Source organism: Cherax quadricarinatus, chromosome 30, assembly GCF_038502225.1.
Source record: "Cherax quadricarinatus isolate ZL_2023a chromosome 30, ASM3850222v1, whole genome shotgun sequence".
In the NCBI taxonomy this organism is placed as follows: Eukaryota; Metazoa; Arthropoda; class Malacostraca; order Decapoda; family Parastacidae; genus Cherax; species Cherax quadricarinatus.
This window is the reverse complement of record NC_091321.1, coordinates 5,892,844-5,909,720: the sequence shown is the minus strand read 5'-3', so window position 1 is coordinate 5,909,720 and position 16,877 is coordinate 5,892,844. Positions and strand designations below refer to the sequence as shown.

General features: G+C 43.4%; 1 long non-coding RNA gene across 1 annotated transcript in view; it reads right to left on the bottom strand.

Moving 5' to 3' along the window:
- The window catches only part of LOC138853448 (uncharacterized), a 387,793-nt gene that overhangs the window by 199,378 nt on the left and 171,538 nt on the right, over window positions 1-16,877 (bottom strand). The window contains exon 2 of the long non-coding RNA XR_011392629.1: window positions 10,813-10,860. This is a non-coding gene — a long non-coding RNA (uncharacterized lncRNA). The remainder of the gene's footprint in view (window positions 1-10,812; window positions 10,861-16,877) is intronic.

Genomic DNA, 16,877 nt, shown 5'->3' with positions numbered 1-16,877 from the left:
GGCAGCAGGTGTAGAAGCCTGCTGTGTAGGCGAAACGTTTCAACAACTGTTGCACATGTGTCTTACTCATCAACATGTCGGTATTTTTATTCCCTTTTCTCGATATCCTTCTTTAAATTACCGAAGACCGTTACAGACATCGCACTTGCGCACGCCCACTAGCGTCTCAGAAGATAGGTTACGTGTGCTGTCCTCCCCAGAACCTTGTGTTTGACTCCCACATTTCTGCCTGTCTCTCTCTCTCTCCTAGTCTGTATCTGTGGTCTAAATAAATAGTTCTCATCACTTCTCATCTCTCTCACTAATCACTTAGGGGAAAGAGTATTCGGGAATAATTCAATAATTCAGTATCTTCTGACTTAGCTACCCAGACTAGTACAGGAAAAGTACATTATTAACGGCTTTCTTTATAAATTTCGGTACCTAATATTTTAGAAAATTAAAAAGGGAGGGAATAGAGGATTTTTTTTTTTTTTTAATTTCCGGTATTTTTTTTTTCTGCTTCCTGTTTACGGTATTCTTAGGTTTAATTAATATCTTGAATTATCTTTTTTTATCTTGTTGTTCTTCTTCTAATTAATATTATCATTATTAACACTGCCGCTATCACCACGGTCGCTAGCACCACCATTAACACTATTACACCACCACTGCTACTGGCACCACTAACACCACACCACTACTAGCACTAACATCACACCACTACTAGCACTAACATCACACCACTACTAGCACTAACATCACACCACTACTAGCACTAACATCACACCACTACTAGCACTAACATCACACCACTACTAGCACTAACACCGCACCACTACTAGCACTAACACCACACCACCACACCACTACTAGCACTAACATCACACCACTACTAGCACTAACATCACACCACTACTAGCACTAACATCACACCACTACTAGCACTAACACCGCACCACTACTAGCACTAACACCACACCACCACACCACTACTAGCACTAACATCACACCACTACTAGCACTAACATCACACCACTACTAGCACTAACATCACACCACTACTAGCACTAACACCGCACCACTACTAGCACTAACACCACACCACCACACCACTACTAGCACTAACATCACACCACTACTAGCACTAACACCGCACCACTACTAGCACTAACATCACACCACTACTAGCACTAACACCGCACCACTACTAGCACTAACACCACACCACCACACCACTACTAGCACTAACATCACACCACTACTAGCACTAACACCGCACCACTACTAGCACTAACATCACACCACTACTAGCACTAACACCGCACCACTACTAGCACTAACACCACACCACCACACCACTACTAGCACTAACATCACACCACTACTAGCACTAACATCACACCACTACTAGCACTAACATCACACCACTACTAGCACTAACACCGCACCACTACTAGCACTAACATCACACCACTACTAGCACTAACATCACACCACTACTAGCACTAACATCACACCACTACTAGCACTAACACCACACCACCACACCACTACTAGCACTAACATCACACCACTACTAGCACTAACACCGCACCACTACTAGCACTAACATCACACCACTACTAGCACTAACACCGCACCACTACTAGCACTAACATCACACCACTACTAGCACTAACATCACACCACTACTAGCACTAACACCACACCACTACTAGCACTAACATCACACCACTACTAGCACTAACACCGCACCACTACTAGCACTAACACCACACCATTACTAGCACTAACACCACACCACTAACATCACTACCACCACCACTACTACTAGCACTACTACCACCACCACTACTACTAGCACTACCACCACCACTACTACTAGCACTAACACCACACCACTACTAGCGCTAACACCACACCACTACTAGCACTAACACCACACCACTACTAGCACTAACACCACACCACTACTAGCACTAACACCACACCACTACTAGCACTAACACCACACCACTACTAGCACTAACACCACCACCACTACTAGCACTAACACCACCACCACTACTAGCACTAACACCACACCACTACTAGCACTAACACCACACCACTACTAACACCACACCACTACTAGCACTAACACCACCACTACTGGCACCACTAACATCACTACCACTACTACTAGCACTACTACCACCACCACTACTAGCACTAACACCACTACTACTAGCACCATCACCACTACTAGCACCACTAACACCATTACTAACACTACTAGCACCACTAACACCAGCACCAGCACTACTAGCACCACTAACAGCACATCACTACTAGCACCACTAACAACCACCACTACTAGCAGCACTAACACCACTACTAGCACCACTAACACCATTACTAACACTACTAGCACCACTAACCCCAGCACCACCACTACCAACACCACTAACACCACTACCAGCACCACTAACACCACCACCACTACTAGCACCACTAACACAACCACCACTACTAGCACCACCACTCCTAGCACCACTAACAACACCACCACTACGAGGACCACTAACACCACCACCACTACTAGCACCACTAACAACCACCGCTACGAGCACCACTAACACCATCACTACTAGCACCACTAACACCACCACTACTAGCACCACTAACACAACCACTACTAACACAACCACCACTAACACCAGCACCACTACTAGCACCACCACTACTAGCATCACTAACAACCACCACTACGAGCACTAACAACACTAGAAAAACCACCACTATACTAGCACCACCACCACTACTAGCACCACTACTAGCACATCACTACAAGCACCACTAACAACCACCACTACTAGCACCACTAAACCACCACTACGAGCACCACTAACACCACCACCACTACTAGCACCACTAACACAACCACCTCTACGAGCACCACCCCCACTACTAGCACTAACACAACCACCACTACGAGCACCACTAACACCACCACTACTAGCACCACCACTTACCTGGATACCTGGAGGTTACCTGGAGGTTATTCCGGGGACCAACGCCCCCGCGGCCCGGTCCATGACCAGGCCTCCCGATGGATCAGGGCCTGATCAACTAGGCTGTTACTGCTGGCCGCACGCAGTCCAACGTACGAGCCACAGCCCGGCTGATCCGGCACTGACTTTAGGTATCTGTCCAGCTCTCTCTTGAAGGCAGCCAGGGGTTTATTGGCAATTCCCCTAATGCTTGATGGGAGGCTGTTGAACAGTCTTGGGCCCCGGACACTTATGGTGTTTTCCCTTAGTGTACCAATGGCGCCCCTACTTTTTATTAGGGGCATTTTGCACCGCCTGCCCAGTCTTTTACTTTAGTAGGGAGTGATTTCTGTGTGCAGATTTGGGACCATTCCTTCCAAGATTTTCCAAGTGTAGATTATGATATATCTCTCCCTCCTGCGTTCCAACGAGTACAAGTCAAGTGCTTCCAAGCGTTCCCAGTAGTTAAGGTGCTTGACAGAACTTACACGTGCAGTAAAGGATCTCTGTACACTCTCTAGATCTGCGATTTCACCTGCTTTGAATGGAGATGTTAATGTACAGCAGTATTCCAGCCTAGAGAGAACAAGTGATTTGAAAAGGATCATCATGGGCTTGGCATCTCTCGTTTTGAACGTTCTCATTATCCATCTTATCATTTTCTTTGCACGTGCGATCGCGGCACTGTTGTGATCCTTGAAAGTGAGATCCTCAGACATTACTACTACCAGGTCCCTTACATTATTTTTCCGCTCTATTGTATGGCCGGAGTCAGTAGTATACTCTGTTCTAGTTATTATCTCCTCCAGTTTTCCATAACGGAGTAGTTGGAATTTGTCCTCATTGAACATCATATTGTTTACCGTTGCCCACTGGAAAACTTTGTTTATATCTTCTTGGAGGTTAACCGCGTCCTCAGCAGATGACAGCCTCATGCAGATCCGCAAAGGATGATACTGTGCTGTGATGTATATCTCTGTCTATGTCTGATATGAGGATAAGGAATAAGATGGGGGCGAGTACTGTGCCTTGTGGAACAGCTCTTCACTATGGCAGCCTCCGATTTAACTCTGTTGGCCACTACTCTTTGTGTTCGATTTGTTAGGAAGTTGAAGATCCATCTCCCCACTTTCCCAGTTATTCCTTTAGCACGTATTTTATGGGCTATTACACCATGATCTCATTTGTCAAATGCTTTTGCAAAGTCTGTGTATATTTCATCTGCATTCTGATTTTCTTCCAGTGCATCCAAGGCCATATCATAATGATCCAGTAGTTGTGAGAGGCAGGAGCGACCTGCCCTGAACCCATGTTGCCCTGGATTGTGCAGATTTTGGGAATCCAGGTGATTTGCAATCCTGCTTCTTAGCACTCTTTCAAAGATTTTTATGATGTGGGACGTCAGAGCTATTGGTCTATAGTTCTATTGGTCTATAGTTCTAAGCTGCCACCTTTATGGAGTGGGGCCATATCCGTTGTTTTAAGTGACTGTGGAATTTCACCCATGTCCAAGTTTCTCCTCCATAGTGTACTTAGGGCACGCGAGAGGGGTTTCTTGCAGTTCTTAATGAAAACAGAGTTCCACGAGTCTGGGCCCGGGGCTGAGTGCATGGGCATGTTGTCAATGGCTTTTTCGAAATCTATCAGAGTTAGGGTAATGTCGGAAATCTGGCATACATTTATGGAGTTTTGAGGCTCATTCATGAAGAAATCATTTGGGTCGTCGATCCTCAGACCGATTAGTGGTTCACTAAACACAGAGTCGTACTGGGATTTCAATATTTCACTCATTTCCTTGTTGTCATCTGTGTAAGTCCCATCCTGTCTGAGTAAGGGCCCGATACTAGATGTGGTATTTGCCTTGTTTTTGGCATATGAAAAGAAATATTTTGAATTTCTTTCAATTTCACTAATAGCTTTAAGCTCCTCCTGTCTCTCCTGGTTCCTGTAAGAGTCATTTAACTTAAGTTCGATAGTTTCCACTTCCCTGGTCAGCGCCTCCTTTCCTGTATCAGATATTCTAGCACTCCTGAGGAGCTCAGTGACTCTTCGTCGTCTTCTGTAGAGGGAGCGTCTTTTTCTCTCCAGTTTACTCCTGCTCCTGCTCTTCTTCTTTCTTAGGGGAATATGCCTAGAACATGCTTCAGCTGCCAGGAAGTTGATCCTTTCAAGGCACTGGTTTGGATCCATGTCAATAACACAACCACCACTACGAGCACCACTAACACCACCACTACTAGCACCACTAACACCACTACTAGCACCATTAACACCACTACTAGCACCACTAACACCACCACTACTAGCACCACATTAATCCAGCAATATTCCTCTTCTATTTCCTGCCAGTGTTTCTGTTCCCTTTTTTTAAGATCTTTCCCATCAGCTTTTCAATTATCATTTTTATGGAATATAATTTTGAGTGAGAGTTCCTACCACTCTGGTGATTATTTATTATTTTTTTTTTTGCTTTCTTTCACGTGCGTAATTTATCGCCTCTTTACCTGTTATTTTTAATTCCTTAGTAAATCGAGACAGAAAAGAGAGAAGGGAAGAGAGAAGGGAAGTAGAGGGGGAAAGGTAAGAAGTGGTGGGAAAGGAAGAACTGAAGGAACTACTGATCCATCAACCTTGGGGAAGTAACCATGGTAGTAACAAGTATTCAATAGCAGGAGTTTTTTTTTAATTCCAGGAAGCAGAAAGAAATGGCAAGAAATAGTTAACGTATACCACCACCTCGGAGCCTTGTTGGACCAGAGGCACAGTCAGTGCCACCTCTCCACAACCACAGATATTAGTGCCAACAAAAAAAGCCGTTCTCCATCCCCTCCCAGTAAGCCAGTAATATATCATTTGTAATGGCCAATATACAGGGCTTTAAGCCATCTACCCATAACAAAATATCTTTCATACCTTGAGTATACCTGGAGAGGGTTTCGGGGGTCAACGCCCCCACGGCCCAGTCTGTGACCAGGACTCCTGATGGATCAGGGCCTGATGAACTAGGCTGTTAATGCTGGCCGCACGCAAACCAACGTAAGAACCCCAGCCCGGCTGGTCAGGTACTTACTTTAGGTGCCTGCCCAGTTCCTTCTCGAAGACAGCCAAGGGTCTATTGGTAAAATCCCCTTATGTATGCTGGGAGGCAGTCGAACAGTCAGTGAAATCCTTGTGGAGTCAAATGCGATGTTCAAGGCTCTCACTGAGACCCACACAAAAGATTACTTTGGCAACGAAATATGGATATCAGGGTACAACTTACATGCGACAGAGAGAAAAGGCAACAATGGGGGATTTCGCCGGTACGTCAGAGTCGCTTATCTGTACACAGTTACTAAATACCACAAATGATATAGTTGAAGTTTTGGCAGTAAAGATTGAGAACCAAAACCTGGCCATTATGGTTGTACATAAGCCGCCTGATTCTTCATCAAGAGTAAAAGAAATATCTGTTAAAAATTGATAACTTTTAGGAAAATCTTCAAACTCCAGCCCCAAACATCTTATTGCTTGGCGATTTCAATTTAAGATATTTAAAATGAATGAGCCTAGAAAAAAAATAATATGGCAGATATAATCCCAAGAGGCAGTTCACGTGAAAATTCTCACACAAACGAGTTGCTGAATCTCTAATAAATATACGTTTCAAGGCAGAAAATAGTGGAGCCAACGAGACCAGAAAATATTGGAGCCAATGAGACCAGAAAATAGTGGAGCCAACGAGACCAGAAAATATTGGAGCCAATGAGACCAGAAAATAGTGGAGCCAATGAGACCAGAAAATAGTGGAGCCAACGAGACCAGAAAATAGTGGAGCCAATGAGACCAGACAATAGTGGAGCCAATGAGACCAGAAAATAGTGGAGCCAACGAGACCAGAAAATAGTGGAGCCAATGAGACCAGAAAATAGTGGAGCCAACGAGACCAGAAAATAGTGGAGCCAACGAGACCAGAAAATAGTGGAGCCAATGAGACCAGACAATAGTGGAGCCAATGAGACCAGAAAATAGTGGAGCCAACGAGACCAGAAAATAGTGGAGCTAACGAGACCAGAAAATAGTGGAGCCAACGAGACCAGAAAATATTGGAGCCAATGAGACCAGAAAATAGTGGAGCCAACGAGACCAGAAAATAGTGGAGCCAACGAGACCAGAAAATATTGGAGCCAATGAGACCAGAAAATAGTGGAGCCAATGAGACCAGACAATAGTGGACCCAACGAGACCAGAAAATAGTGGAGCCAATGAGACCAGAAAATATTGGAGCCAATGAGACCAGAAAATAGTGGAGCCAATGAGACCAGACAATAGTGGAGCCAATGAGACCAGAAAATATTGGAGCCAATGAGACCAGAAAATAGTGGAGCCAATGAGACCAGAAAATACACTTGGCTTTATTTTCACAAATAATGATGACTTGGTACGAAATATAACAGTATAGAAGACAGTTAATTCAGATCACAATCTAATCGAAGTTCAGACTTGTAAGCACGGGGATCCTGACCAACAAAATGTGAACATTATGAGGGTGCCGCGAGTACACTAAGAGAAAACACAATAAGTGTCTGGGGTCCAAGGCTGTTTAACAGTCTTCCATTATACATTAGGGAGATTACCTTATGTATAATCCTCCTTGTGTATAATTTGTCTTCAAGAGGAAATTGGATATGTAAGTAAAGTCAGTGCCTAGCCTGGTCATGGAGTAGGCCGCAGAGGTGTTGACCCCCATAATAGCCTCCAGATAGGCCTCCATGAGGACCAACTAGGCAGCAGCATTAACATCAGTAAGAGCAAAAGGAACAGAAACAGCAGCAGTAGCAGCAACACTAGCAGGAAAAGTAACAGTAGTAGCTACAGCAGCAACAGGAGCAACAGCAGCAGAGATTCCAGCAACAGAAGTACTGAGCGTATCAGTAGCAGTAGCAGAAACAGCAGCAGGAACAGTAGCAGCAACAGTAGTAGCAGCTGTAGCAGTATCAGCAACAGTAGCTGTTCCGTCCTCACCCACCAGATGTCCTAATAATTGGGTGATCTAATTCAAATAACGAAGCACTAAAACTCCGCTGACTTCGAATTAATATGTAAATCAGCCGAGTATAATTAATTCACCTCCGTAAAAAAAAAAAAAAAGGACGCAGAGGGATCCCCCTTCCCTCCCCTTTTGATATGCGGCACGATAACCTTTACAAGTTGCATGTGCCAGATACACGATAACAATCGTGTATCAGCTGATTTTTACCACACAGTAGCAGTAGCAGGAGCAGCAGCAGCAGGGCGACTTGAGATTGTGGGTCGTCCAGTCTATTTAGCGACTTGTTTGTAATTTAGGTTTCAGGAGGCTGGATTCTTTTTTTTTGGGGGGGGGGGGGAGGGGGGAGGGACCTGCCGCTTTAATTTTTTGACGTTCGAAGTGTATCAAGTCAGCTTCTTTTCTTGTCATTGTATACCTGGAGGGTGTCCCGGGGGGTCAGCGCCCCCGCGGCCCGGTCCATGACCAGACCAGGTCTGTTTCATTTCATTCTATTACTGGTCTTTCTAAAGAATTAAAAGACACAATACCGTGACTGGAACAATACACAATACGCACATAGGAGAATGAAGCTTGCGACTAGTTAATGGCCTAATTCGGACCGAAACGTCGTCACAAGTTCCTTTCTTCTATGGCCTGGGCCAGTAGGTCTGATGCATTGCTTCTACCTTCTTAAGTGGACGTGACTTGGACCTGACTGGCTTGGGCCAGTAGGTGACTTGGACTTGCCTAGTATAGGCCAGTACGCCTGAAGCAGTGCTCCTTTATATTCTTATGTGTGGGTTATTTGTGTACTCTCTCTATTACTGCTTAAAGCGACTTTCTTGATTTCTACTTGGTTGGGTTGCTTGTTTGGTTTCCATTTGTGGCCTCTCTCCTCTAGTTCCTCTCCTTGTCTGTCTATCCCGGAGAGAGAGGGGGAGCATGTGCGAGGCAGTGAAGAAGATTGGCTTAAGTGGGCAGGAAAGGGTAACGAGAGTTAACACAGGTGGGTGGGTTAGTGGAGGGGATTAGGGACGGTTTAATGCTGCTGGGGTGTGCTATGACAGAAGGGAGAGGACAATGAACTGGTAGGGGCTGGGTCCCGAGGGACGTAGGATTGGGTTTGTGGTGGTAGAAAGATGGTTCCATTTTCTGCCAGGCCCTCTCCCTACTGTGCTTTTATTTTTTACATGGGATTTTGCAAGGTTAGGTTAAGGTTCCTAACTTTATTTACAAGCTAACAGCTGTTACCTACATCAGCTCAATTGATAGCCTTGTTATTATGAGACGTACAAATAAGGAGCAGGATGAAGATGACGCCATCTGTGGGCCACCGATTTCATTTGGTCAACTAACTTTATTTCGCTGATGTAATTATGCTGTATGAACATGTTCCAGACTTAAGTTATCCTGGGAATAAATGATCTATCTCAGATGAAGTGATGTTCTGAAGAAGGGTAGAGTCAGAGTGTAGTTGCTCTTTCCCTCCCACTCTCTCTCTTTCACATCTTATCTCATTTTTGTCAAATCCCATGACAATAAAGATTCCTCATGTCTTCCTAGTCTTCTCATGTCTTCCCTCCAGCAGACTGTTGTGGGTCGCATCCTGGGGAAGAGGATGATAGTAAACCTCAGATAGAGCTGCGCCTTGAAGTGAGATGAGGCAGCGTAACAGCTCTTAGTTCGTAAAATTGATCTGTGAAAAAATAGCATTTCAGTTGGAGTTTACCTGGAGAGAGTTCCGGAGGTCAACGCCCCCGCGGCCCGGTCTGTGACCAGGCCTCAGGAGAGACTGTCACAACTTAGTGGCTACGGTGCTGGTTCCAGTCTCCCCAGGGCTCCTCACGCAGTGATTGTGAGAGTGCCATTGTAAGATTGCCTCTCTCACATTTGCCAATATCTTTTGATAAAGCCAAGAGTCTGCCTTTGCTAAACAGTAGCAGTAGCTTTGTTCTGAGACTTTGTATTACCAAGTCCTGTTTGTTAGTAAACAGATTTACTGTTTTGGAAAGGAGACATTTTTTCCGCTTATTACGATTTCGCGAGTTGTCGATTAACACGACTGTAAACAAACCACGGTACGGGTGGGGGCTTGAACCCATGGCGAGCGAGTCCTTGAACTCCAGGACAGTGTGTTAACCAATGGGGCAGCTGGCTACAATAAGATTCATCCAAAATCCCACCCGTTCCGCGTTTTTTCTTCTGACGGATAAATCCCCCCTCCCTATTTATTTATAAATATTACAGTAGCATGATTCATATCCCAGGTCATCCATATTCTGCTTATGTAATTTGGAACAAATGTTATTCCTAAGTATTGTATTTAGGCCTCTTGGAGGAAGAAAATAAACTGGACGAGACAAATATAGTATAATTAAAAATAAATAGGGTGGGTTTCTGAGCCCCATTACAATGTAGGTGATTAGCGACAATTAGTGACTAATTAAGCAATTATGCCAGACCGGAAGTCGCGGGGATCCGCCACTTGCGGACTGACACTGCCCACTCCTCTCTTACACAAAGTGCTACACGTAATTGGGATACCTCTCTTTGACCCAATTAAATCTATAAATGTCCAGAACTTGACTAATAACTACTGCCCTCTGCATTACTCCCAACATCATATCCACCAGTACTGGGGCAGATAATGGCCTTGTTCTCACTGACTTCTCTAACCTGTTGAACATGTCACTAACATCAGCTCCAGTTTCACCTTCCTATCCCTGTTACAGAATGCTCGGCCCATATATCTAACTTGAGCGTCTCCAATAACAAGAATATCCTTACCTGTATTAGCAAAGGGGTTACTGGCATCTTTGTCCTCGTTGACAGCTGCTGTCATGGACAAAAGAGAATCTATTAGCATATTACAAAATCTATTAACATATAAAATTTGTTTACATATTATAAAAGCTATTAATATATTATACAACCTGTTTACATATTATAAATGGTATAAAAGAGAGAAGTTGATGAGAGATGTGCTATTTCCAACCCTCAAGTCTGCTCCTTCAACCTCCTTCAGTTTGGTGCTTCTGTAGGATATGATCCCCTCTTGCAGGTTATCTAAGTATATTAAGAATATTAACGACCAAAGTTCTGATCCTTGGAAGAGACCACTTGTTACTTTCTGGTGTGTGTGTGTGTGTGTGTGTGTGTGTGTGTGTGTGTGTGTGTGTGTGTGTGTGTGTGTGTGTGAATGCCCACGTGTGCGCATATTAATGCGTGTTGCCATGCTTTATCTGACGACCGGTCTTATACACTGGTACAAGAAAGAACAATGGACTAGGCAAGATGACGGTAGTGAGGCTGGAGGCGTCTCGCTGCTGTGTGCTAGGCTGATGATCTGTGACAAGTGGGGCAAGGATAGACGGAAGTGAAGAAAGTGGGACGGAAGTGAAGAAAGTGGGGATTGGGTCAGGATAAGTGAAGAGAGGAGTAGGGGAAAAGGAGAGAGAGAGTAGGAGTGGAGAGAGGGAAGGGAGAAACAGAAAGTTTTGAGAGAAGGGAGAGGGAGCAGAAAGAGGGTAATGTGAAAAGAGGAGAGGGGTAGAGAAAAAAGAGCAGAGGGCAGGGAAGAGTGAGGAGGGTAACAAGAAGTGGAGAGAGGCTAGTGAAAGAAGAGAGAGGGGCTAGGGAAAGTGGAGAGAGGGTAGGAAAAGTGACGAGTGGCCCAGGAGAAGAGGAAAAATGGAGGGGGATGGAGACGAGTGTGTCCAAATAAAGCTAGCTCCCATCCCAGGCTCTAATGGAACAATTTAGGGGACATTTATCTACCCAGAGGCTTATCTCATTTGCATACGGACCACTTGAAAGGGAAGATAACTCACTTGTTGTCGCCGGCTCAGCTGTATAACAGATTAGCCCCCCTCATCCTTCCAGTGTTTGCTATGCTCGTAGTGGCAGCCAGGGATAGTGTAAAGGAGGGAGAGAAGGACGAAAGAAGAAAAGGACAAAGAGGGATAAGCACTCTTCCTTCACTCACTAGTATTAAATGAATTGTAACCAGAAGCCTAAGTGAGTTTATTTACAAGTACAGTTGTACATAAATACAGTTACGCAAATTATCATATATAGTAACATATGTGCAAATTAACAAGGATAACCCCAAAAAAAGGTCAAAGTTACTTACTTACATTGGGTTCCTTGTATTTCCACTGTACGTCCTTACCTAGTCAGCTGTGAATTTTAAAGCAAAGTGATCAAAGTACGTTGCTAAAATACCAGAAAAAGAACCATATGTGTGCATGGAGGAGGAAGCAAGCACGATGGACAGGAAGGCGATCTTTCAAGCAACGTCACATACAATACATAATAATTTCAGACACGCATCGTTCTTAGTTTTACTAAAATAGACGTATATATTCTTTTTTTTTCTTTGCACAATAAAACATATACCACGAGGCTAAGAAGCACATCCGTAAAATCCGACATTCACTTGAAAATCAACCAACTTCATCTCGCAGCTTGGTAGAGTTAGCATGTAATTAATTCCGTAGTGCTGAAGTGTATGCAGGAAAATTCTCGATTATTTAAACTCCCATTCTCTAGCTAACTGGTTTCAGTCTAAAACATTATGCAATTATATCAAGTGAAACTATGACCACTGGTGCAGATTGCAACGCCAGATATATGTCAAGAGTCACGCTAGCAAAATTTATGGGCACTAAATTAGTTTAACTCTGATATCTTAACGTGAGAAAGCTAGAAGGGCGCGCCTGATGGAGTAGACTCGTGTATATGGCGACACAGTAAATTTATTAATCGAATTTTGGCAGATTTGAATTCTGGAGGCGAGAAGCCGAAAGGTCATTTGAGTTGTGATGTCGACAAATTTCAGGCAAGGCTGTTACTGAATGAATGTTTCGTTCTTTGGATTATATTTACAGCAGTCAGTGAACTAAATATGAGAGGAAGAATGATTCGTCTTACCGATTATAAAAGTGACTGAATTATTCACGTGGAACAAGAATCATCAACCCTTCGATACAATAAATGCAATGATACGTCACTATCATTCACAATGTGTTGATTGGGGCTACAATATCCATGAATAAATCTTCTCTCTATCCAATTTAGGACAAACTTTAACGAAGCTTTTAAAGAGAGGTTGAAATTTATTAAGTTCACGCGATGTTTTGTATAGCAGTGAGACTACTTCACCGAGCAATAGTGAATTCACTAAAAAAAAAAAAAAAGACAGTGTACTTGCCTTTCAGAGGATGACATAAATCGAGACATCAGAACCTTGAAACACAGGGCCTGGTAATCTTTATTAATACTGTGTATCCTAATTACACACATATCTTCCAGAATCCTGAGACTAATACCGAGATGTTTGTTTCTCTCAGCATGTGTATACAAAAAGTTTACTTTAAATCATTCACTCTTCGACTGATAGCCTCGATGAAGATATTCCTAGACCACGGCGGCCTTTTGCACTGTAGGAATTAGGCCAGTGACACAAACTAGATGTTCATGTGTGGCATGCAAAGAGTAAGTAACCTTTATTCGGCGCATGTACACACCCTCATTGAAAGGCTATCTCCCCCAGCCAGCAAACCAGGTGCTAAGGGTTGATGATGGGGCCCCATCGTTCAATCAGTACCCAGGTTCCAGTCAGTGAGAAAATGGTTTTGGCAATTGCAGAGGTGTTGTGGGTACCACACACCTGTCTGCCCTTGTCATTCCCATTCTAGAGCTGGTTGAAGCACGATCTGCTCTCTAGTAGCTTCTATTCTGCCTTGCTTACCATGAAGTGCACTAATACCTATTGTTGTACATAGTGTATATAGTGTACATAGTTCTGTTCTTACTTGGTGAAGGATAATACAAGTCAAAAGTTTTCTGCTGTGTTTATTTTGGTCCCTTTACACCCAGGATAACAGGCCTATACTATAGAATCAGACATCAGCTCTCACCTCATTGTGTGTTTGTGTGTGTGTGTGTGTGTGTGTGTGTGTGTGTGAGAGAGAGAGAGAGAGATATGGAGATGTCAGCATAGTTGCTGATCACCTGTATATGTTATCTGAGTATCATAGTACCATCCATATGTTTTACATAGTTGACCCCTTGCTAGGCTCGGTTACTAGCTTGTGTGACGTCACGTGATGCCGCATGTGAGCGCTGCGCTCCCGGTCTCATCCTCACTCCAACCGTAGGTCTACGAGAAGGCAACACAGGCAGTCTGGGCTCCCCTCTCACACACTGCTAATATAAGTGTTGCCATCCAAAAAGTGTGTTTAACTTCACCACATCTCCACGAACCCTCCCAACAGAGAGAGAGAGAAATGGTAGCCTATTAAACATTTTGAACTCTGGCAGGACACCTGATCTCTTGTCTCATGACAATGTATTATGGCAGTAAAATCTGGCAAACTTCTACCAACGTTCAATGTACACTTATCTATTTCCCTGAATGTTGTGTAATAGTTCTTATCCGTGTAATTTTTCCTTACTAATTAAAGAATCAAGGACTGAGACCATATTACCACGATACCTGGCCATGTCTATTTGTAATCTACAAGTTGTCTACATGATGGTAACGTAAATCCAGCGGCTTGGAATGTACACTGGTAAGCGCAAGCGTTAGCGAGCTCCAGACTGGTAACATCTCGTGTAGAACACCTGAAACCTGCCACACGCCGCTACCCAAACGGAACACGCCTCCGCCAGCATGGAACAAGAAGGTCGCTGGAACGGAACAACATAAATAGGGGGGACGCGCTTAGCAAGAAAGGGATGAAGGGTATGTGAGAGCAGGCTATAAAAAAGATGAAGTCAACCACACACACTGAACACGGGATCACTGGAATGTAACAAGCCACCGCCAGACTGGAACCAAAGAATACTCGAACGGAACATAAAGATAACACATAACATTCTAGAGGAATGTTACTGAAGTTTAATCAACTATGATGTAACCTATGACTCGTGCTATCAAGACTATCAGAAACTAAAATATCCATCGTACAATGCGGAAAACGAAGATCTCTGAGAAACGTAACGACATAAACGCATCAATCATACCAATTAACTCATTTACATGTGTTTACCGAAAGCTTTTGAGAGGCTCCCAGATTTGTTCTGAGGTGTTTTCCCAGTTGTAATAAAAGCAAAAGTCTCATATTGCTTCAAATGCTTGGGCAAGCACACTGTTCCAGAGACTGCTCTCTGGAAGACGTGCTGCCTCTTGTACGTTCAACACGATGACTCGGCTACACTGAAGCTGCTGTCTCTTGTTAGCGAGGCATTAATTATCTTGAAGAAATTGTCAAAATTAATGATTTTCTCCAGTTCATTATCCTAAATATTTCAGTGACGTCCACCAAGTCATGTCTCGTGTAGAAATCTCGTATTCCTGGCGCTCTCTTCTCGTTCAAGGAAATTATCATCAGTAAACAAGTGCAAATGGATACGTAAAACAGTTATATTTAATTCTATATCCTGCATGAACTCTTAAATAACAGAGAACAAGATTATTAAACCATTCCCAAATAAATATATAAATTTAATATCAAGTTTTTCAAAGCACAATTCCTCCCACCGCCAAGACGATTATCACTATTAATTCCTTAAGAGAAACAGAAAGACAACTGCTGGAAAAGAAGTTTCTCTGTCAGTAAACATATCAGACTATATACACTGATGGACTCAAAGAAAATTCCACTAGCAAGGCTGCATCTTCCCTTGTCTCACATGAGGTTTATAACGACCATGTTGAGTCGGGCACAAGAATTAGGCTACTGAGCTTCCATGTTGCAAATTAAACCGTTTGCCGTACTAATGGCACTAAAGCTAACTTACGACAGTGAGCCTGACTCCATCATTACCGACTTTTATTTGATCACTGAAAGCACATGCCTCGGATGCTAATGTACTCATTAGAGAAGCCAGGAATAGCTATAGAAAAATCAAAAGGAAGAATTGCTGTATACTTCTCCGTCTCCGGAATCCTGTTTTCCGTCTCCACAAACCTTCATCTACCTGCAAGGTTTCCCTCAAGGTCTGCACAGAAATTTCTCCGTCTGCGTGTTGTCTCGCATGAAGTATCAAACACCCAACTACATTAAATTGCAATCCTACCACTATTACCAGCATTACCTCTTTCACTACTTCTCCACTCCCTTCTTTCTTCCTCTCTCTCTCTGTCCCGTCCCTCTTCCCCTTTTTCTATCCAGTCCTAGAGGTGGGATGTACAATGCCTGCACTCTGAAGGATGGATGGGGATGTTACAGTCCTGGAGGTAGTATGTCCGGTACCTGACTCTCTCACCGTCGTGTGTTAGTGTCATAAGCTTCTCTCTATATGCGGGTTATTTGTGTATTGTGTATTTGAAGAGTTCATATGAAACAGTAACCCAGAAAGACATATCCTCGCCTACTGCTGATCCTCCGTAAGTTACAGACAAATCTGGGATTTTAGATTCGGTATACAATTTTTTCCCCATATGGTTGCTAGGAAAATATCGTAAATGCCTCTGACAATTATGTGAGCACTTGGTGCGAGTGCATAAAATTTAGGGAATAAGAGTAACAAGCAGACTGATAAATTTAATAACAGGTCGTATCGAAAGGAGGAAAATCAGGTAAAATATAGTTTAAAGCATAGGATATATATCCTATGCTTTACAGGATATATATCCTGGGACTGACTCCCTCGTTCCCTACTCTTTTTCACCCTCACAACGTAGACCACAAACCATAAATTTGTATCAGCTATTGCGTATACCAAAATCACAATGAAAAATACAATTCAGTAACAAAATATAAACACCTGCGTTCGGATTTAAATAAATATAAACACCTGCGTTCGGATTTATATAAAATCTTACGGTGGTCCATGAAAAATAT